At 35.8% G+C, this 25,382-nt stretch overlaps 1 protein-coding gene across 5 annotated transcripts in view; it reads right to left on the bottom strand.

Annotated features, from left to right (window-relative positions):
• Nucleotides 1-25,382, bottom strand: part of LOC113503699 — a 121,908-nt gene that overhangs the window by 85,822 nt on the left and 10,704 nt on the right. Inside the window, exons 2-3 of one of the 5 annotated variants that reach the window (XM_026885762.1) lie at nucleotides 23,681-23,905; nucleotides 10,609-10,784 (exon numbers count right to left, since the gene is read on the bottom strand). The gene's annotated coding sequence lies outside the window, so the exon portion shown is untranslated. Of the gene's footprint in view, nucleotides 1-10,608; nucleotides 10,785-23,680; nucleotides 24,314-25,382 lie in introns of those variants that run through there. The other 4 variants (XM_026885763.1, XM_026885761.1, XM_026885764.1 and 1 more) reach the window with 4 other exon arrangements.

Raw genomic sequence — 25,382 nt, 5'->3', positions numbered from 1 at the left:
TCACATACATTGTTCTGAACCCAAAGTAAGTTGCTAAAGCACTTGTGTTATGGAATTCAGATACAACGAAGGTACCACAAACACCCAGACCCGAGACAATGTATAAATGTGAATTTTAACATTGACCCGACCGGGGATCGAACCCGGGACCTCAGAGCTAGCGACACCTTGAAACCGGTGCGTACGCCACTCGACCACGGAGGTCGTCAAGGTCGTGAATTTAAGGCTAATAAATAATTTTGCAGCAAAACGTGTGTAATTTCCACCCATAACTTTTTGTAAATTCTTCAACCGATATTAATGAAACAAATCTGTTTAACACCGCAGAGAAACCCTCTTTCTCATAACAATGTATTTCTCCCTTTCTCTATACTTACGTAAAAACTAAGCGACATATAAAGTTAATAATAATAAAAAAGGAAACTATAGAAATCGAATCCACCAGAAATTCCAATCTCTTTGGCAGGAAACTTATCGGCGAGGCTCGTGATAAACAAACAGCAAGAGCATGAGTTATGGTCATCCTTGGAAGCCTCCCAACAGGGTCAAGGACACCGCACAAACACGACCCTATTATTAACACATTACGGTTCAATTTTGTGATTTATTCCGCAAATCGGAAGGCAACGTAATACACTACTTTCGCTAATGCAAAGTCAATAAAACAATTTCAACGCCCTTATTACTTAGCACATAAGATTCAGATTTCAACGTGTAAACTTACAAGATACATTCGTGTTATTTATACAATGCTTCGCGATTCCTTAGTGGTATAAGAATAGAGTCCAATTTCCTTTGTTTCTCTGCTTTAGAAGAAAGTCAAGTAGGAATGGAATTGAATCACCTTATTTATAGTTTTTGAAGTTTATGGGAAAAAATGCTTGAGGGCTTTTATGTCAGAATCTTCTCTCTATTCTGTATTAGAAAAAGAGTTTTTAAACAGCCTGAAAACCTAGTAACACTGTTCAAGGATTGAAAGGCAACAAAAACTGATAATTTTTTGGGTTCATTACCCAAACGGGTAAACAAGAAAATTAAATTTCAAGGTCCGTTGTTTGTCTGATCGTCCGTCACCAAGCTGTCTCATGAACAGATGATATATTTGCCGCTGTAGAAAGACATACGTACTAAAAATATAGATCGAGGTTAATCAACTTGGTTATGGTCATAAATCTGTTGTTTAACAAATAAATTTGTACCCATAAATTTATTGTACCTACCAATGAAAAAAATACCATAATATATATAAAAAACTTATTTCCAATAGAACCCCTAATTAAACAAAGCCACATTTTACATGGAAATAATTAAGTGGGATGCTAATTAAAACCTTTCTTAGAAATCTATACTTACTAATATATAAAGCTAAAGAGTTTGTTTGTTTGTTTGAACTACTGGTCCAAATTGATTTTTTTTTTTGTGTTGAATAGACCATTAATCCAGGAAGGCTTTAGGCTATAAAGCATCACGTTGCGACTGATAGGAACTGAGATAACATGGAAAATGTGAAAAAAACCGGTCAGGTATACCTAAATCATAACTGATATCTTCTACCCACGGGGACGAAGTCGCGGGCAACTGATAGTATTCTAATATAATTTATTTTTCAGTCCCCTAAAGCCTTTTGCTCTCAAAATCTCTTCAAAAAAAATATGATTGTTCGTAAATCGATTTTGAGGGTATCTCGGCAGCCGGTGCGGAACCCACTAATTTGTTTCAAACTACAATATAATCCCGCCGGAACAGTTTGCACTATTAATATCACTTATATTTAAAGTTCAAACCAATATTTTCGGTTGGAAAACTATTGTGAATGTAACTCGATTAAATGTTTCAAGTGAATGGGAATATTAAATTATGTATATGTATTTAGATAAATGCTATGAGACTAGAAGACGCCCGCGACCTAACTTGTTAAAAATTCGTGATTTTCTCTTCAATAACTTACTAGGGAGACCTTGAATAGAAAACCCTGATATGATACCGAGCCTTAGTGAAACATTTCTCTATACACCGTGATCTTTAGTCGTCTTACAAAAGCAGCCCAGTTCATGTATCCAATGACTAGAACACGTTCATGATAAAAAAAATGGTATTTATGAGATTTGAATAAATTTAAAATGCAATTTTTATTCAATATTATGATGCAATGCAATTCGTAGTTTTTTAGAAACACAGCTCTGTTGCAAGTGCGGTCCGAGCCTTGTAACAATGGTGAGGGGCGCGGGCGGCGGCGTTTTTATCATTTTTAAGAGTATATTTTAGATTTCTCTTGTTTAATTTTTCTTCGTGCTTATTATCTTAGTTGATGATAAAAAAAAAATAATCGCGCCTAGGGGTCTTTTACGTCGGATACATGAACTGGGCTTCTTTTGTAAGACGACTAAAATATCACCGTGTGACTTTTGGCGAGGCGCCCCCTTTATAGCGCCATCTAGTGTGTCCCGGTTTCAGAATCACAATTATTTTTATTATTAATTATCACAATTTTTACTATTATTTTATGCATACCTTTTTTTGCACACCTTTTTATGTCGACTTCCATCATTTTCAAATTAAACCCAAAAAGCGATCGGTAAATGGTCTGTGATTTGAACTCGGGTGTAATCTTGATCAGTGGAACTAATAACCACACTGTGTACCTCAACACCAAATCGACATCTTAATAACTCGTTAAAATACTGAGCTATATGATTCAAACCTATTGTATATTATTGCGTTCCATTAACAAATTTTGCGCGCGTATTGTTCTACGACTAGACAATTTTTTTATGAATTCATGTCTTCGCATCAGCCAGGCTTTCCGTCACACTTTCAAACGATTAATAGTGAATCCTCCTTGGGCAGAGGCGTGTGCCCAGCAGACATTTCGTCTAGTAGTTTTCCAAATAATGCTTAGAACATCAAAGAAAAAGCAATAATGGACCGTTTACTTAATTACATTAAAATATAAAAGTATTAAAACAAAGTTTCTACCAAAGCGGATCTATTCTCCGTCGGATTTTATTCAAACAGATGTTAATATCATAATTTAATAGCTTTTTCATTTAAACGAGTCTTCCAGGTAAACAGTGGAGTTTGCAGAGTTTTATACAAACTTGGCTTGATTAGTTTCAGAATTAATTAGTTTTATGCAGACGAAATGAGATAGGTGAGTTTTAATATCGAAAAAATAAAGATTATTAAAACGTTAAGTTTTTTAACTCCAATTTTATGTAGTCAAGAAATAGTAGCTAACGGATTCTGCGGATTCACAACAACATTAAAGTCACAGGCACAAAAACACCCAGACTCAGGACAAGCGTTCGCGGATCACACCTTTTAAGTACTTGTCAAAACAATTGTATAATATCTTTCGTCGCAATACATAAATCCACATTGAGCATGAAGCCTATTATCATAAAATAAAATGCCTATTACAGTATAACTCTACAATAAATTCCAAGAAAGCCTTTCTAACACGAACAAAATTATTTTTACCATATTACATACCTACTTATAGGGCCCGCAAAAGGGCTTGTAATAAAATGTGACACGTCTTCAAGACCCTATTCACTTGCGAATACTGAGGCAACACGACCCGCACCTGAATTATTTACAGAAGGATCAAATGAATATTGGTAGACCATCGCTTAGACTATGAGTTCCCAATTCAATATATCAGATATTTATAAGTGAGACAGCACTATGCCAGAGATCTCGTCATCTCCCTTATACAGTAATAGGTCTTAGTTGAAACTCATCGTACAGGTATAGTAGTACGAATTTCCTTTATATTATTATTATTTTTACGAATGGTTCTCGCATTTGAAATTGGTATCCTTCTAAGATTAGTGTCAACTAAATCGAACAAAATTGTTCAATACATATTTATTGAGATCCTTAACTAGGTGCAAGGGCGATATGGGGTTCCATTGTTAAGAAAACCTACTCACAAGGCTAAGGAATGTAAATATCCTTGTGTTGCGAAAGTTTCAGAAATATTCAAGACAATATGCACAAAGACTATTAAATGATGTAACGGTTTACTCACGCGTATTTATCGGGGTAGCCCGACTAGTATCGGACCCAATTGGAGTCCTTAATCATGAGCAGACGCGGCGGGATCGCGAGGGCGGCGGGATCGCGACCGTTACATCATTTAATAATGAATAATTCTCACGACAGTTACTATCAACATGCACAAAGTCACCCAGACTCAGAACGAGCATTCGTGGAAGACAAAAAAATGCCTGTCGTATGCGGGGATCGAAACAGCGACACGTCGTGCACAGAGGGTTTAGCGTGGAGACCTCAACCACTCGGCTATCTTAGCTGTTACGTGGTATATTTAAATAGATATTCGTTTCATGAATATTTTATAAAGGATCGCCAGTTGTCCGTTGTGATTCCCCTATAATTACCTCAAATGTCGGAAGATTAATAATTTCCTTAAAAACGTCGCCTTCGCTTCTACCGGAGCCGATCAAATTGAATTAGTCGAATTATACGCGTCCGTTTTTAGCGTCGAGAGCCTTTTCAAAGAGTAGTCGAGCATTTTTCAAAGGGAAACACACCGCGAACATTGATTACACGTTCCGCCGCTAACTACGTCAAAAATGTATTACAAGTTTATGTTTAGATCACAATATTTGTATGTATAATAGTAGGTAATACTCTGAGTGAAAATAACTAGTCTTCATAATATTTCAAAAGAGACTGTTTAAATAATCTTCTAACATTAAAATAATAAAAGCAAAACAAGAAAACAAATCACTAATTTTCGTCACCCGCCATCAATTTTATGAGCGTTTCTACGTTTGCTTAACTTCGATCTATATTCTAAGTATTTGTTGTCATAGCGGCAACAGAAATGCATCATTCTTGAAGATTACATCTGTCTAGCTATCACGGTTCATAACATATTACCTGAGAACGGAAAACAAAAAAGCAGTTTTATATTTCTAAGGGCCGATTTTCAATCGCTAGATAACTTTTATTTGTCGAATATGTTTGACGTTTTGACAGCTTTTGTATAGAAAATATGTCAAACGGCCATATTTATTCCTCAGATAGAAGTTAACTGGTGATTGAAAAATCGGCCCTTAATCAAATATACTTTAATTCCAATACAACGTCACAAGCGCACAACTCGACGTCTTCTATACTAATATTATAAAGAGGAATGATTTGATTGTTTGTTTGTTTGACACGTATAATCTTCGAAACGCAATTACCAATTCGAAAAATTCTCTCACTGTTAAGAAGCTACATGAGTTCCGCTGAACATAGGCTATAATTTATTTTCAAAAATATTTGGGTTCCGTAAGAAACTTGCGATGTTGTAACCAAAGGTGTAAAATCGGAAACCTATTTCTGCGCACGCTGCTAAAACTATGCACAATAGAACAAAATGAAGTACTACGGGATTGTAGATCTTTTTAATATCTATCTTCTAATCACGCGGACGAAGTCGCGGGCAACTGCTAGTCATGAATAAGTTTAACCGTTATCTGTAGCTATGTTACCGCGGGCTGTTAAGACGTTATCTGGCTCCCGATTGCCACTACTTTAGCTGTCCCTTGAGAAGCTATTGTCATTGATAATGTGATGTAACACCTTTTAACAGCTTTGCTTACGTCTTCACGGAATACTGATGGAAACATTCGACTTGCTTTGGATTAACCGCTTTGATATAACGAAATGTTTTTTATTTAACATAATTTGTATAATGATAGATTTCTTTAATAAGGAATTCGAGGCTAAGATACAACTGCCCAAGTTGAGTGACCATCTTTGTGTGACACAAAGGGATCCTGGGTGTTTTGGAAGTCACTTTATTGTAAATCCCGGCTGTTATTTGTATATCTTTGGCAGTCGGTACTGGTCGGTACCGGAGTCCACAGTCAAACAGTTTTGTGGACCAATGTACTAACATAAGTTTTATATTTCCTGTATTTAATAAATACAAATAAATAATTAAGCAGCAATAAATAAACCCCCTATGGTTTGACAAGCAGTCTTGCTAAGGTGTATCGTATTGCAAAGGTGACTGAATTCAGAAGAGGAGATAGGTAAAACTGTAGTCGATCCCAACATAGTCAGGACAAGGCTAGGATGAAAATGATTTTGTTTTAAATTATAAGCTTATGGATGTATTTACATGTGAGTATTTCTTTACCATATGGATTTAATTTTCCATATAGTTTATTTTATTTAGAGTTCCTTAAAAAAATAGTGGGTATTACTGTAATATTGTGTGTATAGAGATTGAGAACGCCACCGCAAAACCAGATATCACGATAGGTACCACTATTAGTTAAAATCGCATGATATTATTAACAAAGAGAGAACGGTCGATCGATTTACTAGCACAACGACATTCAAACTAAAATGTCGTAGAATCTCCCTACTCACTAGCCTCTTAAAAAAAATGATTTCCAACTGCCCGTAACAGCTATCAAAGACCCAGGAATTTAAACCGGGATGTCCTGATGACACTGCTTTTTGAAACACGGGAGAACTCTTTATAACACTCCTCATTTCATCCAGAAACCGAACGCATAAAGCTTCGCTTAACCTATAACTTGGATGGATACGTGCAGTCGTAATTAAACCAAACACTTCTTACATTAAAAAAGTTCAAAAAAATATGAAAATAGCTAATATTATAGTGTATGTCTGTTATACGCGTATTCTCAAGAGACTTGTGTGAGAGAGCACTCAGAAAGACTCATGTATTCGAGATAAGCACATACTAAAACAATTTATTTATTAATAAGGTAATGTCTGCAAAACTTGTTATAAAACCTCCATTGTATCTGTTGGATATGTTCATGAGAATATACTGCTAAATCTTAATTAAAACCTCATTTGTTATAAATAGTTCGCAACCTCTTTCATGAAACCTCTATAGTTACTTTTCTCGTCCATACTGGCAGGTTGGAAAATAGAAGCGCGGGATATTTAAATTAAGAATAGTTGTGTTTTAAGATTCAGGATGTCTGGAGACTAATTGATTATTGCGTAATATTAAAGTGAGTAATTATAATTTTTGAGACGTATTTAGCGATGATGGTGTCTTTATCGTGAATATAGATTGCTTAAACTATATGTTATTGTCTACCAACGTACCGTCAACTAATGCAGAATTACTACAAATCAGTCCTTACAAGAACGCTTAGACACTTTACTATCACACCAAAAATACATAACGACATTATTTTCCCACCGCATCTTTGCTTCGTCAGTTCAATACGTTTGGGCAATTCTTCATCGTTAGCAAGTAATGGACAGCGTTAACTAAAGAATTACTTCACCGAAGATATCTTCATAATAGAAATTTATATGTTATCCGAAATCCTTGCTAATTGTAAGTACTAAACATGCGGTTGGTTTAGTAATTACAATACCACAGGAACTGTCCGTGTCAACCGATTATCACCCTTATAGCAATTAATTTAAATGACATATTAAAATGCCGACGGCTGTGACGATAGGCCCGTGCCCGCTCGTTACAATAATCGAACTATTTCGATTGATACATTCTTGGATAACGGTAGGAGGGATTTAAGGAAGTGTACATCATTACCGCAATTATTTGTCACTTGAATAACTGTCATACAACCCGCGACACAAGAGTTAAAGTCCTCAAGCGATGAATAATAAAAATGATAATAAAAGAAACAAGGAAATAAACAACTGCAAGCTTATGTTTTTTGCAAAAGCATTGTTGTTACTACGAGTACCTATAGAGAAATAGGCCAGTAAAATAATTCTCCGCAAAACGAACATACCTATACCTACCCTCCTCTAAAAATAACGCAGCTACTCAAATATGAACTCCCGAAAACCAAAACTATTCACAATATCTATAATACGAGGGCGTTATGAGCAAACAAACAAAATAATACAAATTAAGACAGTAAATGTTTAGAAACTTTAGTAAAATATATATTTCCTAAAGCATATTGAACAGCTTCATTTTATTTAATATAGAAAATAAAATTAATAAATTTAAAATGATCTAAAACCACCGTTTTTAAATATCAGACCATTCCAATTTTATCAAAATAGGCCCAGCCATTTTTACAATTGTAAATTGCATTGCCATCTGGTTTGAAGCTAACCTGAAAATTTCAGCCCGCTTGCTTATCGGGATGTGCCTCAAAATTGAGTTGCAAAAATCCAACCGGACCGACAAACAGTAAAAGTGAAATTATAAAAATTAATAGATTTAAAGAATCTAAAATCCCACGTTTTTAAATGTCATTCCATTCAAATTTTATAAAAATCGGTCCTGCCGTTTCTATACTTATTAAATGCATTGTCATCTGGTTTGAGGCTACCAAAAATCCAACCTGAACGACATTCAAATAACTTGTCGATATAACATATCGACTAACTTGTAAAATCCACGCGTCCTTAATAACATATTATCTAAGCCACTGTCAAAATATTGTATACAACAACTTTTTAAAATCAGCCGTAACAGGACAAAGACTACAGATCTACGATACGTCACGTCACATCACTCCCAGCCAATGTAAAACTACCCGTCGGAGTACTAAAATGTATTTTATGTCGAAGTTAAACAATATGGAGGTCTCCTAAACGATAATAAAACCTCTTTACGACCTGTATAGATGTCAATTTGTTAACTAACGACCTACGATTCATATTGAAGGGTGTCATAATTATATTTATCATTGTTAAACCCATCCGCCTTCCAAGTGACTCTAGACATTGGAAAATCAGTAATGAATCGCGTATTGCATCAATTAAAACAGTAATGTTATAAGCACTGCTTTTGCAAATCGATTTAGTTCTTTAGACCAGTAAATTATTAAAAATAAATTGAATATAGCCGTTTAAAATTTGACAATTGAACACAACAGTTCTTTTCGCAATAGATATTGACTTGCTGAAGAAAGATTACGCACTGAAACCACTAGTGTGAGTGTACTTCTACCCAAGAAGCTCTAAGTATTGATCAACTCCGATTCTAACTAAAACTCCTGATAATTATTCACCCCTTTCAACAACAAACCAAAATAAAACTCCGTAATATCAAAAAAGGTTTTAGCTCCCACATTTTTGTATTGTATGGTCTCCTTTCAAATTACATATTTATATTGAAATCGGAAAGATAGTTTTACAGTTCATCTCATTTTTACCCGTTCTTGTAACATATTTTATTACTGCTCTGCTCTGATTAAGCATTGGCCGATGATATCCTATAGCCTTCCTCAATAAATGGCCTATCTAACAACGGAATATTTTTTTTAATCGAATCAAAAAGGTTAAACACTTCAAATTTATAGTTATAATTTCAAATTATTGAAATACTTATGACCACTCCGTATTTAAGTTTCAAATTTAAGCAGATAAGATAGAGTTATGAAAACGTCTTATTTAAATAACGCATAGAAGACTCTAAACGCACGAAAATAATTTACTTTTACCTCGAGTAACGTGAATCAGACTTGTCAGTTCAGTACATTAGAGAGACTCTGCCCAAAAACCTCTGATTCTGATTTTTCTTGGATAAAGTCGCAGAAATATAGCAAATTGATTAAGATTTTCCTGCTCAAATGTGATTGAAGTTCCAATCAAATGCTTTCAATGTTGGAAGCAAACAGTGGCTCGTTAAGTGGTCTCTAACTAGTAATTGACTTGGCGTTTCATTACCTAACTTCGTCAATACGCACATTATGCCGAGTAACTGGCGAATTACAGAAATCCACTTTTGAATTTCGATTCGATTTGATTTAAAACAAAAACATTGAAATTCCGTTCGAATGATTGGTTTTTTAATCGAATTTCAACCTCTTTTATATTCGCGTTTGACATTTAAGTTTGTAATCTTTAACGTTGAGTTTTAAGGCTAAGAAGTATTATAAAAATGTTTTAAAAGACCTAAATTCCTCAAAATAGGGAACAAGAGCAAGTCTCATATAAATATATTTTGTTTATTAAAACCCCAAAACAGTGTAGCGAGATGCTTAAACTATTAATTCTAAACTGGAATGTTTCATTTTTAAAACATATCGCTTGTTATAGGAACTATAGGAGTAAATTGGCCAAACTATTCATCTAAATGAAGTATTTAAATAGCATTTGCATTTTATTTATTCATAATTGTTTAGTAAAAGCCTAACGACGCGCGACGTATATTATGTTATGTGCACCAGAAACAAAACTACCCCCTTAATATAAAGAAAAAAGATTTACAAAGTATTTTAAAAATCTCCTAGTCCTGTTGTATTAATAAAATAGAAATATTTCATATTTTACACGACCGCAAGAAAGTTTTATGACTCCAAATTGAATTGAATAACTAAAAAGCAACAAATAGACTTTTTAATGACCAAAACCACCGAAAACTCTACATGTTTCCGCCGACGTCCCTTTAATAATTTAGTCAGACTCCAAACGGATTAATACGGCTGTTTTCAATTCAAAGGATTTGTTCGCAAAGTAGATACCGTGAACTTTACCTCGAAACTAAACCGCAGGATCTTAAATTCAAATCAGCTTCAAGTATATCAAACATCACAACCGCATTCACGCAAAAAAATATAAAATTAAAAATAAAGTGTTGATAAAATAAAAAAAATGTATTCTTACCTTAAATATACGAAGAGAAAACTACGAACTAGCGGATCGCGCGCGAGAGTTAAGTTTGTCGCGGCAGCCGAGCGGAGACGTCCGGCCGGCGCGGGAGCTGGCGCGCGACAGCGGCGGCGGCGGGGCGCGGCGGCCGGCTAACTGTTGCTTCGCGCATGCGCCGGGCCGAGGCACACCTGCCGACAACACACTACTTTAATTGTTTTAGTGTGGACCCCGCCCATTTGGTAAACGTGAAACGGCAATATTGGAAGCCAACGAGAGTGGTGAGACGACCGACCGCCCACACCGACGCACACAGGTGCACGCTGCACATGCACCACTACAGATGCATTCCCCACGCACACATAGAAAATAACACGTAAAAAATGTTATTGTAAAACAACAATAATTTTTAATGTAAGTATTTCAATTTACGCTCCTCATTAGTTACAGGAAGTTGGGAAAATTTGTGAAAGCCGGATGTAGAGTTTCGGCGGCTTTTCGCTTAGCCGACGGCGCTTGTTTCAACAAACATGTCTATAGGCACACAACGTGATCTATTTAAAGAAACAAAATATTGTTCTTAACAAAAAAATAACAATTATTTTCGTATTCCGAAAAAATCTGCCTAAGACTGACGTAGTTTTAACCTGTATTCATGAAGGGAAACGCTTCCGTTAGCGGCCGACGGCAAATATCTTCTTGTGAACTTACATTACAAGGCAACACTAGTAAAAATCCGCAAGCTTTTCCGACGCATCTCAAAGCTGGGTCGTATCCTCACACATCACTCGTTTGAACGTCAACCATATACATCACACCGTTTCCATCTTTAACAAGGAATGTACAAAAAGATATTTGTCGGGAGACATCCATGAGATCCGATTGAAACCTCATTCGTGACGAACAGGCTGCAACCTCATTTATAAAACCGCCTTATTGTGTTCCGTGTTGATACTGGCCGGATCCCAATTTTGCAATTTACAATGTTCGATAAATTAATGAAAATTGGCTTCATATGCCACTTTTAATATTCTTCTACTTTCTCGCACACAAAAATTGGAAATTTAGTATCTACGGTTCGGAATACTTTCGGTCAAAACAATGAATTGACAATTATTTTGTTGGCAAAATGCTTAAGATTTAAGGCTTTACAATTGCCGTTCTATATCGGCTATTGTAAATAGCAGAATCGGGGCCCAGCTATTTGTCGGAGACGTACATGAGATCGGTTAAAACCTCATTCGTGACAAACTGACTGCAACCTCATTTGTAAAACGTCCTTATTTAGTAACCGTGCTGATACTGGCTGGTTAGTTACCGACAAGAAGAATGATTGATTGAGACGAGTGTTGGCTTCAGTATATAATACTAGCTGTTGCCCGCGACTTCGTCCGCGTGGTTAGAAGATATAAGTTATAATTTATACCTGCCTTCTATCTATCTTGTAGGGTTCAGTCAGCGTTTGCAATGTAAGCGCAAAAAATGAGTTTTTTTACGAACTCACATTAGAAACCTCAAAAATTGTAGCCTATGTGTCATTCTGATGTATAAGCTATATTGTGGTAAAGTTTCATTCAAATCCATTCAGTAGTTTTTACGTGAAAGAGTAACAAACATCCATACATCCATACTTACAAACTTTCGCCTTTATAATAGTAGTAGGATATTATTATGACAAGAGGTTGGTAATGATGTAAAGAACAGCGATACACTCTCGAGTATTTTCATCGAATGCAACAGCACGTTAATACAATGCAGCGGTAAGATTTTTTAAAATAATCGATAAGAAATTCACTATTATTGTGATATAATTACTTTTGGAAAACAGTCAATTTAGCGGGAACTCAAATTAAATGTAGTTACAAGTGTTAATCACTTGTTTTTTAACCCAGATAAGCCTGAAACTATTTTTGTCTTGGACAGCTGCATTTTTTATATTCTTAATTATGGCTCCAGATTTTCAGGAAAAATAAAATAAAAGTAAAGTTTCCCTCGGAACAGCTGAAAAATTACATCCCATATATGGGTCGGTCGGCTTTAACTTGGTTGAAATAAATCAAATAATGGGACTAGATGTCTTAATTTTAAAGAACCCATGTATGGGTCGGTAGGATCACCTGGGTTAAAGAAATCTTAGTATAAACCGATTTTAAAATATGAAAAGGTTTTTCGTTTTTGTTATTATTTGCCGCATAAAACCTGTTTTGTTCTTATTGGATCTGTGTTTTGTAACGCTTTCCACAATAGTGGATTTGATTTTTGTTTCGCGATGTGTTTCACACAAATACCGATCCCTCGCGCATTTTTTAAGCATGGTATACCATACCTCTCAACTATCCGCGCAGTAATTAAAAAGTACGTGACGTATAAATGTTATTTTATTTAATTTTTATGAAGTGCAACTATCGTAAGACAATGCTGATATAAATCATTGTGTATAAGGCACCTACAAGACATTGTAATTTTAATACAATTTTAATGGTGACTGTGCGTGATTGCATCTGTTTAGAGGTCCGTAGCCAAAGGAAACCCTGTTTTACGATTCTGCTGTTTCTCCGTCTGTCACCAGGCAGTAAATATTTCATAATTCGTGCTGGCTAGAAAGTTGAAATCTTTAAAGAAAATGTATTTTACTATTTTTATATTACATTATAACAAATTTTAATATTCAATCGTTAAATTAATATATTAAAAAACCTAAAAACCTACGATTTTAAATGTCACTCCAATAAAAAAATTATCAAAATTGGTTTTTGTAGTTGTAAATTGCATTTTCTTTTGAAAATGTCAACCTGTTAGAAATCGGGAAGTATCTCAAAATTGAGTTACAAAAATCCATCCGAAACGACATACAAACAAACAAACAAGAAAGTGAGAGTATAAAAACGTGGGAAAATAAAGATGGAGGTTTAGCAACGTTTCGTATAAATATGTTCTGTGTTTTTCTCTGATTTTTAATCTGCAATTGCGTATAAGTTAATCGATCACAGGTTAAGCTACGCTTGACGGGGTTGGTCCGTAGATAAGTGACCGCAACCAGGGCTGCGGAGGCCAGATAGGCAGTCGCTTTTTGTAAAACACTGGTACTTAGCTGAATCTGGTTAGACTGTAAGCCGACCCCAACATAGTTGAGAAAAGGCTAGCTGGGTGATGAGTCAATTTTTAACAACTAGTGATGTCTGACTTTGGCTTGTCGGTTCAATGTATTGATGTACAAATATGGTGCAGCATCAGCACCATTTTAAGAAATCGTTGTTAATTAATTATTTAATTGTTTATCACCCACTAGTTTTTCGCCCGCGGCTTCGCCGTCGAGATCGGTTATATCGCGTTTCCAAGAGAACTCTTCAAAAGTCCGGGATAAATAATATTATATGTTCTTCCTCAAGGTCAACTTTATCTCTGTACCAAATTTCATTAAAATCGGTTCAGTGGTCTAGACGTGAACGCGTAACAAACAGACAGACAGCGCAACTTTCGTATTTATAATATTAGTTGGGATTAAGTGACGTTTTTTTGTGACATAATATTTTTCAAACGGATCGATAATTCTATGGCTGTTTTTGTGGTTCTTTCTCCAAGGGATGAACCAGAACCGTATGCTTAAACTCAGCTGTTTTTACCTGTGTCCTCCTGTTCAGTATGTATCCCATGAATTGTGATAGGTTAACAGTTGATATTCTGAGAGCAGACTAGCTGTTGCCCGCGGGCTTACCCGCTACAAATCAAAAGTGATCCCACGGGAACATAAAATCGGAAAAAATATTCTATTATAAACTATCTGTTTTCGATCCCCGGTCGGAACAATGTTTAAATTCACATTTCTACATTGTCTCGGGCCTGGGTGTTTGTGGTACCTTCGTTGTATCTGAATTCCATAACACGAGTGCTTTAGCAACTTACTTTGGGTTCAGAACAATGTATGTGATGTGGATGTGGCTTGTAATGTGACAAATTTTCTTTGTATTAAGTCTGTTTGTAAGTTAACCTCAATCTCACGAGTCCGACTCCCACTTGACAAGTTTCCATTAATTACTAGTCTATCGATATGCAAACTTATCGATTAGCAACATGAGTGGCGACTCATCACAACAAGTTACGTGTACGCTGCGATCGCTTCAGCAAATCTCTTGGGAAACGAAGTTGTCACTAGCACAACATATAATATTCATTGGACGAGTATCGTGATTGCTCCCATACGTAGATGATAAGTGAGTAGAGGGAAGTGCACTTATACTGTTATAGTGGAAGTAGTATTTTAAATTCGTGTCATTCTCGTCACTTTTTACCCACTTTCAAATATATTAAACGGTTGAAATAATGTCAAAACGAATGCTAAATATGTACCTGTGGTATAAATTGTTTTAAGAGGAATTGGTGATTGGGTATAAAAAGTTAAAATACCTAAGAACAACAGATAGATAACAAAACAATATTTGAAATGCATTTTTTCCTTTAACTGAACGATTAAGTTTGTGACGTTACGATTTCGTCAAATTTATAATCAATCGTGACGTCACGCGTAAGTTCCATTCTTTGTTGTTTGATAAATACGCATCCGTTATTATGCATGAAAATCATTATTTTTATATCTGTATTTACATTTATGTTAAGCTTGACCATTATCCTTGACCACTTCCTTTTAATTTTCTATGCTCAATGATCCAATTGACTTTGATAGCCGGAGTGCTGGCTTTTAATTATTAAGGGCCAGAGAACAGCGCGTTGACGCCAATTTCGTTATTTGCGTTTCGTAGCGATGGAGTGCTACGGCGAGCGAGCGTCACCTTTCGTAGCGTTATTGATTGGATGCTACGGATTAAGAATACTCTGTGATTTATTTACGAAACGGTTTTCTTTATAACGCTCTTCTAAGAATCATAACATATTTCAATTTTTTTTTTCATCTCATTATAAATTTTGAATTCGAATTTAAAAAGCCCAAGAGTATGTGATTCAGTTCAATGTTTGACTTTCTGTATCTTTTTCAATCACGGGTTAACTTCATGAGTAGAGAACCGGTCCTTTTTAAAGGCGTGATGCAAATCATTACTAATCTAGAATGCTCTATGCCGGGCAAAGGTCTCTCTACTCCCCTTCCCACTTGTCTCCCTCATTAGCCGAAAGTGAGCAGTTCACCGTTTTACTTAGTTCAGCATATTGCGGAGTTCAAATAGACAATAATATACATATACTAGCAGACCCAGCAAACGCTATTTAGCCACTTACAAAAAACAAAATGTCTCAGGGGGATGAAAAAATAGATGTTGTCCGATTCTCAGACCTACCCAATATGAACACAAAATTTCATGAGAATCAGTCAAGCCGTTTCGGGGGAGTTTAGTTACAAGTGACACGAGAATCTACACTAATCTATAAAGCTGAAGAGTTTGTTACAGTTTGTAGGAACTACTGGTTCGAATTGAAAAAATATTTTTGTGTTGAATAGACCATTTATCAAGGAAGGATATAACATCACGCTGCGACTAATGAACTTGATACAATGGAAAATGTGAAGAAAACGGGGAAAATTATTAATCTTTGAGGACTTCCGTTGCGTGAGCTGCGAACGGTTCAAGATCTCCTAACCACGTGGACGAAGTCGCGGGCAACAGCTAGTTAATACTATTCAGACATGATCACAACAAAGGCCTAAACATTTGTACCTTTATCCTTACTTGCCATTATCATTACTATAGAACCCCGGTACAAAGCGAGACACACTGATTAGGGTTATCAATGGCTGAGCTGAATGCAATTTCGTGCATAATAAGGAGCTCGGCGTGGCTTTGTGAGAATATTACGTACATTGCAACATGCAGTGATTAATGCAAGAGGATCTTGTTTTAAATAGATACTAGCGAATAATTGGAAACTGAATTTATTATTATATGTACGTGTTATATAGATGAGGACGTTGTGTGTTTTAAACCTTTGGGTGATAATCGGTCTAGCTTGTTGCCTGTAGTGTTATCACGTGCAGTTTGAACCAGTATTTCACAACGAGCGACTGCCTATCTGAGTTCTTCATCCCAGTTACCTAGGCAACACGACACCCCTTAGTTAGACCGGCTGTCAGTCTTTCTTGCTTCTGACTACCTGTAACGACTGTCTAAGAAACACTAAAATCTAAGTACTAAAATAGATTTAATAAATAAAAATTAACGTTTTTAAATGTCACTTCATTCAAATTTTAATAAAATCGGGTCAGCCATTTTTATGTTATGCGGTGAATTTCATTGTCATCGCGTTTGAAGCTCCCCTGAAAATTTCAGCCTGCTAGCTTATCGGGCAGTGCCTCAAAATTTAGTTACATTATTTATTATATCCTTTTATGGCAACCATTTCTCATTGCTGCTCTGCTATCTATATATCTCTGCTGTCTATGTCCTACCCAAAATTGAAACACTGATTTACATCAAATTTGCTGTACAATAAAAAAGGCAATAAGACGTAATTTGACATTCTTCAAAAAGAATAGTTAGTTAAAATTCGATTAAGGTAAAAACGGGAACTTAAAAATAAATAATTTGTAAACAAAGTTTCAATTGATTGGTACATGTATTGTACAGTCAGCGTTCAGTATCGACTAACAGAATCAATCTAATCACGGAAAAGCAATCGCGTTAACAAACACAACCGAAGGGACTTCGGAACAACCTCCAGGCTTGGGAACACACGGTCACTACATTATACTTTACTATTAGTGATGTTGTAGATATAAAACGAAAATGATATCCGAAAACAACCACGGGTTGCACTCCGCGAGTGCCGGCAGAAGTGAAAACTTCAATATTAACGTTGTGTTTTATATTTTGGAATAATTTTATAGAAAATTTCTATCATTAATGTGGTAGAATTCAGAATTTATTTATATCGCTATCGATATAAATAGTAGTATTGCTCTAAATAAGTATTCATCTTACGCATTTTCGAGAGGTTTTTTCCCATACAAAAAAGTGCTGAGCGCCGCTAAAGAAGTTTTCACTTCAAAAAAAATCTCAACCTAACTGTCATAACAAACCAATCTAAAAATATTGAAAAAAGAACAATTTCAACTAAACTTTGTGAATCAAAAATATGAAAACAAATAACGTGATGAAAATCATAAAAAATCTGAAAATAATTTAAATTCGATAACTATAACAGGAACGGATATCAAATTAGTAATTTATCCGAATAATGTTGACCATGTATCCGAAATGTAATAGTCATCACTTCCCTAGTAAATAAGAGTACATCTCTCGCGGGACAGGTGTAGTTTTACAACAGTAATCACGCCGCAACTGTTAGCCAGCTCGAGTGGGAAAATAAAACACATGAAAAGTCTCTTTACATTTCATCGAGTCACAAACACATGAACATATTACACTAAATAAAGGTTAACATTGCAAAGCCATACCTACTATTATTATAAACTAGCTGTTGCCCGCGACTTCGTCCGCGTGGATAGAAGATATAAGTTAGGAATTTTTGAACGGAAGCCGTCGAAGACGAATAACTTTCCCTGTTTTTTCGCAGCGTGATGGTATATAGCCTAAAACCTTCCTAGATGAATGGTCTATTCAACACAAAAACAATTTGAACCAGTAGTTCCTGAGATTAACGCGTTCAAACAAACAAACTCTTCAGCTTTATATATTAAAGTATAGATGAGAATGTATGTCTGTCTGTCTTGCTTCAACGCCAGAACTACTGAACCGATTGTTTTGATATTTGGTACGCAGATAGTCTACAGCCTACAGAGTCTGTGTAAAATCGGACAAATTAAATTTAACTACGCATGGTCACCTAAACGCCTGCATAACATTTTATCTTTGTTAGCATAACTTAGTCTGTAGATTAGTGACCACGATAATGCTACAGAATATTGTATCGCACAAGATCAGATAATAATTTTAACAGTTTGAAAATGTTGAATACGTGCGACCCACCTCTCTATATATCAAACAAGTATCTAGATTTATAATACATACTAGTTGTTGCCCGCGGCCCCGCCCGCTACAAAAAAAATGATCCCACGGGAATATATGTATAATCAGGATAAAACTATCCTAGGTGTAAATCTAAGTTGTAAAATATCTCCGTACTAAATTTCGTCCAAATCCATTCCATAATGTTTAATTATTAATGAATTATGTTTATAATATAACAAATTTGATTTTTTTATAATATAATTACATTTCATGAAAATCTATACAGCCGTTTTCGAGATTTCAACTTATGTTGTAAATTAATGGAAAACTGCACGGATAGATGAGTGGTTAAGGTGACCACGCCAAACCGACAGAGCGCGAAGAGTCGCAAGTTCGATCCCCGCGTATTACAAATATTTTTGTGTTCAACGAAAACTTCTACCGTGTCTGGTTGTCTTTCCCTCGAATTCCCGCCTTACATCCTTATTGTGTGAGTGTTATATTATATTTTTTAATTACATTACTAGATTTCCTCGTTTCATTGCATCAACAACTACTGCTTATATAATAATCATTAGTTTATTTTATTTCACCACAATTTCTTTAAAATTCTAAATATATCAACATTTTCACTGTTGATCATTATCTCCTAATAGCGCCACGCACCGATATCCCAAGTGACACTTCCTCCAACTCGTCTTTTCCATGAGCGAGTCCAGAACACCGTCCGTCGATGTCGACCTTCGCATCACACCGCGCTATTGTCTCGCATGACAAATCAGCTGATTCTAAAGCAAATGATTCGGAAGCCACCGCGACCTCCACCGACAACCCTGACCTTAAAACAAAAAAACCTTAACTGCCTTAGCCACACTCGCTAATTTCAACTTTATTTTTAGGAACATAGAGTTATTTTTAAATGTGAATCTGTAAGCAGTTGTGACGTTACAGCCAATTAACGTGGTTATTCTTTCGCGCGATAAAGTTACAATCAGATAATGAATTCTTGTTGACAAATATAAGGTTTTGTGATATTTTAGGATTTTACTCAAAATTACCTATTTTAAGGTTTAATTAAAGTTATTACTAAGACCCTAATGTCTATTCGTCTAGCACAATGCTATATCTCATGAACGGAGATGCCTAGTTTCTTTTGAATTTCACCTCATTTAATTAACCACAGTTTAGCTTGGTGATCTCTACCACACGGCTATCCTTGTAGTCATTTTAAAATGATCATTGAATAAAAATCAATACTTTTATTGCATAATCACTCAGCAGTAAAAAAAGATCGACGTTAACAGGAACAGTAATCTTAAAGTAATTAATATAATAATTATGTTAATGCATACAAAGAAATACTAACCGAATTGTCATCATTGGCCTAGCCTTTTCCCAACTATGTTGGGGTCAGCTACCAGTCCAACCGGTTTCAGCTAAGTACCAGTGTTTTACAAGGAGCGACTGCCTATCTGACCTCCTCAACCCAGTTACCTGGGCAACACGATACCCCTTGGTTAGACTGGCTGTCAGACTTTTTCAAGCTTCTGACTACCTGTAACGACTGTCAAAGATGTAGGAATAACAGCCGGGACCCACAATTTTACGTGCCTTCCGAAACACGGAGGAACTTGTTATGACAAAGATGGTCACCCATCTACAGACCAACCGTGTCAAGCATAGCTTAACCTGTGATCGAATCACTTATGCGGTTATAGGTTAGCCACGAGCTCCTCTTCTAACCGAATTGTCAAATTATCCAATATAAAATCTTAATCAAGCTACATAATTTGCAAGCAACTTAAGGGGAATTAAAATGTAACTCCAATAAGCTTAATCATTGTAGAAACAAGTAAATCCCAGCCACTGACAGAATTGCCCACAGCTGGACACAGGCCCTCTTATAAGCAAGGTTTATGTATTGATCACCAGACAGTGATGACAGATTCCAATAATAGGACTTTATTTTTCCTCACAATATTTTCCTTTACCTGTAGTGAAACAAATCTTTGGAAAAGTCACATAAGAATTTCACTTGCGTTCGAATCGAATCCGCACATCGTGGTGCATAGCATATTAAAACCCCTTAACATTACAGAGACAAATGCATGTTTAATATCCATATAGATTCAACAATTTTCTTTTACATAAAAATTTAATGAAAATGTAGCGTGCCTTATTCAATAGCGAATATTGAATACATAATACTGTATTTTCATCAGTCGTATAGTTCCGTGCCTCGCCAATTAGTCAATAATAATCGATCAAAAGTCTTTTGTTATGATACGCGTCGTTATTTTTATTTATTTATTTTAAGAGTTAATTATAGTAACTGGGTTGAGGAGGTCAGATAGGCAGTCGCTCCTTGTAAAACACTGGTACTTAGCTGAATTCGGTTAGACTGGAAGAGGACCCCAAGATTGTAGGGAAAAAGCTAAGCCGATGATGAAGAGTTCATTATAAAATCTTTCTTATCCAAAGGGTAAAAAGGTAACACTGTAACCGTGGTACGCCGTCTGTCCGTCTATTACCAGACTATCCCTCATGAACCGTGATAGCTACAGTTTAAATTGTCACAGATGACGTAGTTATTAGACTAGCTACGCTTATTACGGTAATAAACTTGTTGGGTGAAAAAAAAAATAGGAGTCATCCCAATTTATTTCTCACCTAACCGATTAGTTTATCTTAGCCTATTTATACGGAACTCTCCGTGTTGCTAGTCCGATTCGCACTTAACCTGTTTTCATGTTTTATAGCGTAAACAAAACTATAAGTTGAAATCTTGTGTGACGTCACTAATTAGTACACTGTTTACCGACAAGTGACGTTTCATCTTCTAAATTTATTGATTTAATTAAAAAAATACATACCCAATATCATTCAACAAATCTCCCTAACTACTAAAAGATTTATTAACTCCAATACCGTATTACGAAACCATGGCATTATTTGTTTTAAACACTCATAGTGAAATTTATAGGGAGCGCGCAATGTATAACAAACATTGCGTATTCGTCGCTGGTCTAACCGAAACCGGTCAATGCCCCTCAGGTCGCGTGACTACAGATTTGTGAACTACACAACTGTGAGACAGAAGGTCAAATAATAGAAACTGTTACTTTATTTTATAACTACTAATATATGTATAAACTGTCTGTAGGTATAACTTGAAGTATTTAAGAGAAAAATGTACAAAGTATTGGGTTTGTTAAACTGCGAATTATACATTAGAATATTGTGTAAGGTAGAAATATTCCCATTGCTTAATTTGTTGTAAATATTATCGACTAAGCAGTAATTTTTCAGCAATAAACAAAATTTTGTTGGAATTTGTTATTGAATTAGCTCACTACCTGAGTTGGCACATATCGCCTGAGTAACACCGGGGGGCGCGACAAGTCAATAACTTAGATTAAGTAACCAGTCAACAACTTTTATTTTTATGACCTGAATTATTTATTTTATGACCATAACAAATCGTCTTAAATTGTTACTGTCTTCTGCCACACTTGTTTACATATACCCTGGTCCATGGTAAAGATGGACGAATAGGCGGACGAACAACCTTGCCTCAGGACTAGGGTTTCCGTTAAAATATTTTAGGTACGAAACTCTAAAACATAGTCCAAAAAATGGAATAACAAAGAGTAAATATTTTTCCGGTTTTAACCTTCTGAATCTTTCTTTTATACGTTAAGCTATTGATGGATGCAAAATACGAATACGTCACCGGATAATTTCGTACCGATCGCGATTTTAAATCAACTTATTATTAGGATGCACAATGAATACAAATCTTCATTAAGTACTGAATCAGCATGTTATATGGGCTGTTAAATAATAAACTGTGTTTGTAGCGTCACTGTGTCTACCGTATCCAAGTTTAATAAAGCATAGTAATGATATTAAAACCACAGACCCGTTTGTGGTGAGCTGTATGTGGGTAGCAACACTCTCACAGCTCTTTCTTACCTTAAAAGACTGGCTGGAGAAGGGTGGTTAGAACTATATGCTCGGGGGTGGAAGTGTCTAACGGTGACGTAATGTGGCAATCTGTTCAGAGTCAAAATCTATGTTGCGTTTCTCTACACCCCTAGCTGCTTGCACTGGTGTTGCACACTTGCTGTCTATCGTGGTATTATAATGTGGGCCTCATTTTTTAAGTCGGAAATGTGTGTGGAACGGCACATCTTGAGGCTGAGTGATCTGCGCAAGGTGGCTGGCAAGAGCTGGATGGAGCAGCCGAAGATAGATCTCGATGGCAAGAAATTATGGAGGCCTATGTCCAGCATTGGATGAATATGGGCTGATGATGATGAGGATGTGTTAAACGGTAGGCGCTATAGTTTTCCGAAAATCTTAGGTACTAGTCCACATATGCAGGATCCTAAACTTCAATAGCCTAATTATTTATTTTTACACTCAGAGTATTCAAAGTCATCTACTTTGGATTTAGTTCAAAATCTGGTAAGACATTCGTATCAACAATAACTATTCATAAGACCATATTGTTAGATCTTGAAGCAGATTATTTTAACAAAACGTTTGAAAAATCTTTATCAATATTATTAGTGTCATCATGGACAATGACGAGTATTATAGTTAATAGGCAGGCGAGGAAGACGTCTAGGAAGGTCTACGCGTTTTCCTTATACAGTGAGACTTGTTGAGCTAATATCGATAGTAACACCTGAAATTGAACAGACAATAAACTTGGTCCCGGTTGCATTGAGATCTGGACCCCGATTGTGAATGAATGGCAATTGGATTAAATTTGAAATTATTCCTATTCTCTTAAGCATTTTGCCCATACAATAATTGGAAGTTAATTGTATTGATCTGGGGTGTACCGTCCCGTACTGAATTTCGAATTATTTTATAGGAAAAAAAAATCATTTCAAGCCAATTTTCATTCACTCTTCGGCCATTGTAAATAGCAGAATTGGGGCCCTGTTCCAATCAAGATGAACAAGATTTGTGTGTCATGTTGTGGGGTTTCCTCAAGAGCATATCACTGCATGCACACTGCTTGCTGGTACAGGCGTGGTCATTTCCATCTGGCCATACAAAGGCCTGGCCCTTTGAGGGAAATACCAGTTCGGATTTACCAAGAATGACGAAAGTAAATCGTATTAAGAAAAAATATTCGTATTGAAAGGCATAAATACCTTCTTTGGCGACTTTCGTTTGCTGTTTCCAACTCAATGTGGTCCTGTCCTGCTTATTCACGACACTTTATCACTTCACTTTTACTGTTTCAATATATTTTTTTGCATATCCACTCACTGCCTTCAATAGTATTAGGTACACAGTGGGAACTCTTCACAACTGAAACGTGTTATATTACTTTTGACCTTATTTCGTGAGAGTTAAGCGTCAGAATCGTGCAATCGCTGCAAGCGTATGTAAGCATCCTTTAATTATGCAAGTTATAAAAACCGATCCCTGCTACCTGATTTACTGCTGTCCGTCCTTCTATCCGTCTGTAAGTCAGTCTCCAGGCTATATCTAATAAACCGTAATAGGCAGTTTAACACAAGTGTTAGTTTGTTGGGTGACCAAGGCATACCCTTCTATTTATTTATCATCAAAACTATTATTCCTTAGCCTATTATTATGGAATCTCACTTGACTAGATTTTTATAATATAAATACATAGGTTAGTCTATACAAAACTTGCAAGAAAATAATATTGTGACTGTAAATTGAGATGTGACGTATCTTATCTTTTACGTCGGTTCAGGCTGCACCCGTTGTTCAAAATCGATAGAATTCGGTATAGTAGTTTAGGAGTCAAACAACGTGACGCGTAATTTATCTAATATATAAAATTCCCGTGTCACGATATTAGTTTTTATTTTTTTATAATGTGGCATCAAAAATACATACAACTAGAAATAATTTATTAGGCAGAACAACGTTTGCTGGTTCAGCTAGTATAAGTATATATTAAGGTACCTCAATACAGACGCAACATATTAACGACTCTATAACTGTCTAGTTAAGTTATCAATTGATGTAGCAAGCGTCGATCGTAAACATGACAGTTTAATGTACCGGTACGTTGAAGGTAGCGGTCGTAATAATTGTTAATACAGATGGTTCAACTCATTCGTGCGCTCGCCGCTATGTGTGCGTGCGATTGTCAACGATTGCTTACTATAGAAGCTTTGATTGTGTGCCAGTGACACACAAATGAAATCTGTGTCAGTACACAACGTCACTGTGTATTTACAAGGGCTACCCACACATGTTTCCGTGCGCAGATATGAGTTGATTTGACTATATTACCGGCCGTTTCCGCGCTCTCGCCAGCTTACGTAACATCACCACAACCTCCAAGTAATCATTGAGTGTCACTGAGATGTAGCTGTCATCTTCAAACAATTTTAACTTTTAATGCTTATATTATAGAGGTGAATTTTGTGCGTTTGTCATTAACGCATTTTGGAAATGCTTTTATTAAAAAAAGGTGGGTTTCTTTTAGTGTCTTAGGCGGTATAACAATAAACAAAAATTAATGAAAACAATACAGCCCACCGTTCCTGGTTTGTAATAAAAATGAAAAAGGAGTCAAGACTCGTGGACTATTTTGTATCGTCAAAATAACAGGAGGCTCTTTTGTCTAACTATTCGTCTGTCAAAGATTCCTTGAACCTTAATAGGGATGATGACAATTTTTTTTTGCAATGTCCGTCTTGTAGTTTTTTGTATAATAATGGATACGTATTTTTTAATTTGTCCCGCAAACGTAAATTGACCAAATTACAGTGAATGCAACTTACGCGTGACGTCACGATTGAGTATAAATTTTACCATATCGTTACGTCACAAGCCCCCTCTCCTAAACTTTAAAGCAGTTAATCTTTG

Source organism: Trichoplusia ni, chromosome 20 (assembly GCF_003590095.1).
Source record: "Trichoplusia ni isolate ovarian cell line Hi5 chromosome 20, tn1, whole genome shotgun sequence".
In the NCBI taxonomy this organism is placed as follows: domain Eukaryota; kingdom Metazoa; phylum Arthropoda; class Insecta; order Lepidoptera; family Noctuidae; genus Trichoplusia; species Trichoplusia ni.
The sequence above is the reverse complement of the archived record's forward strand: the minus strand, read 5'-3'. Positions and strand labels throughout refer to the sequence as shown.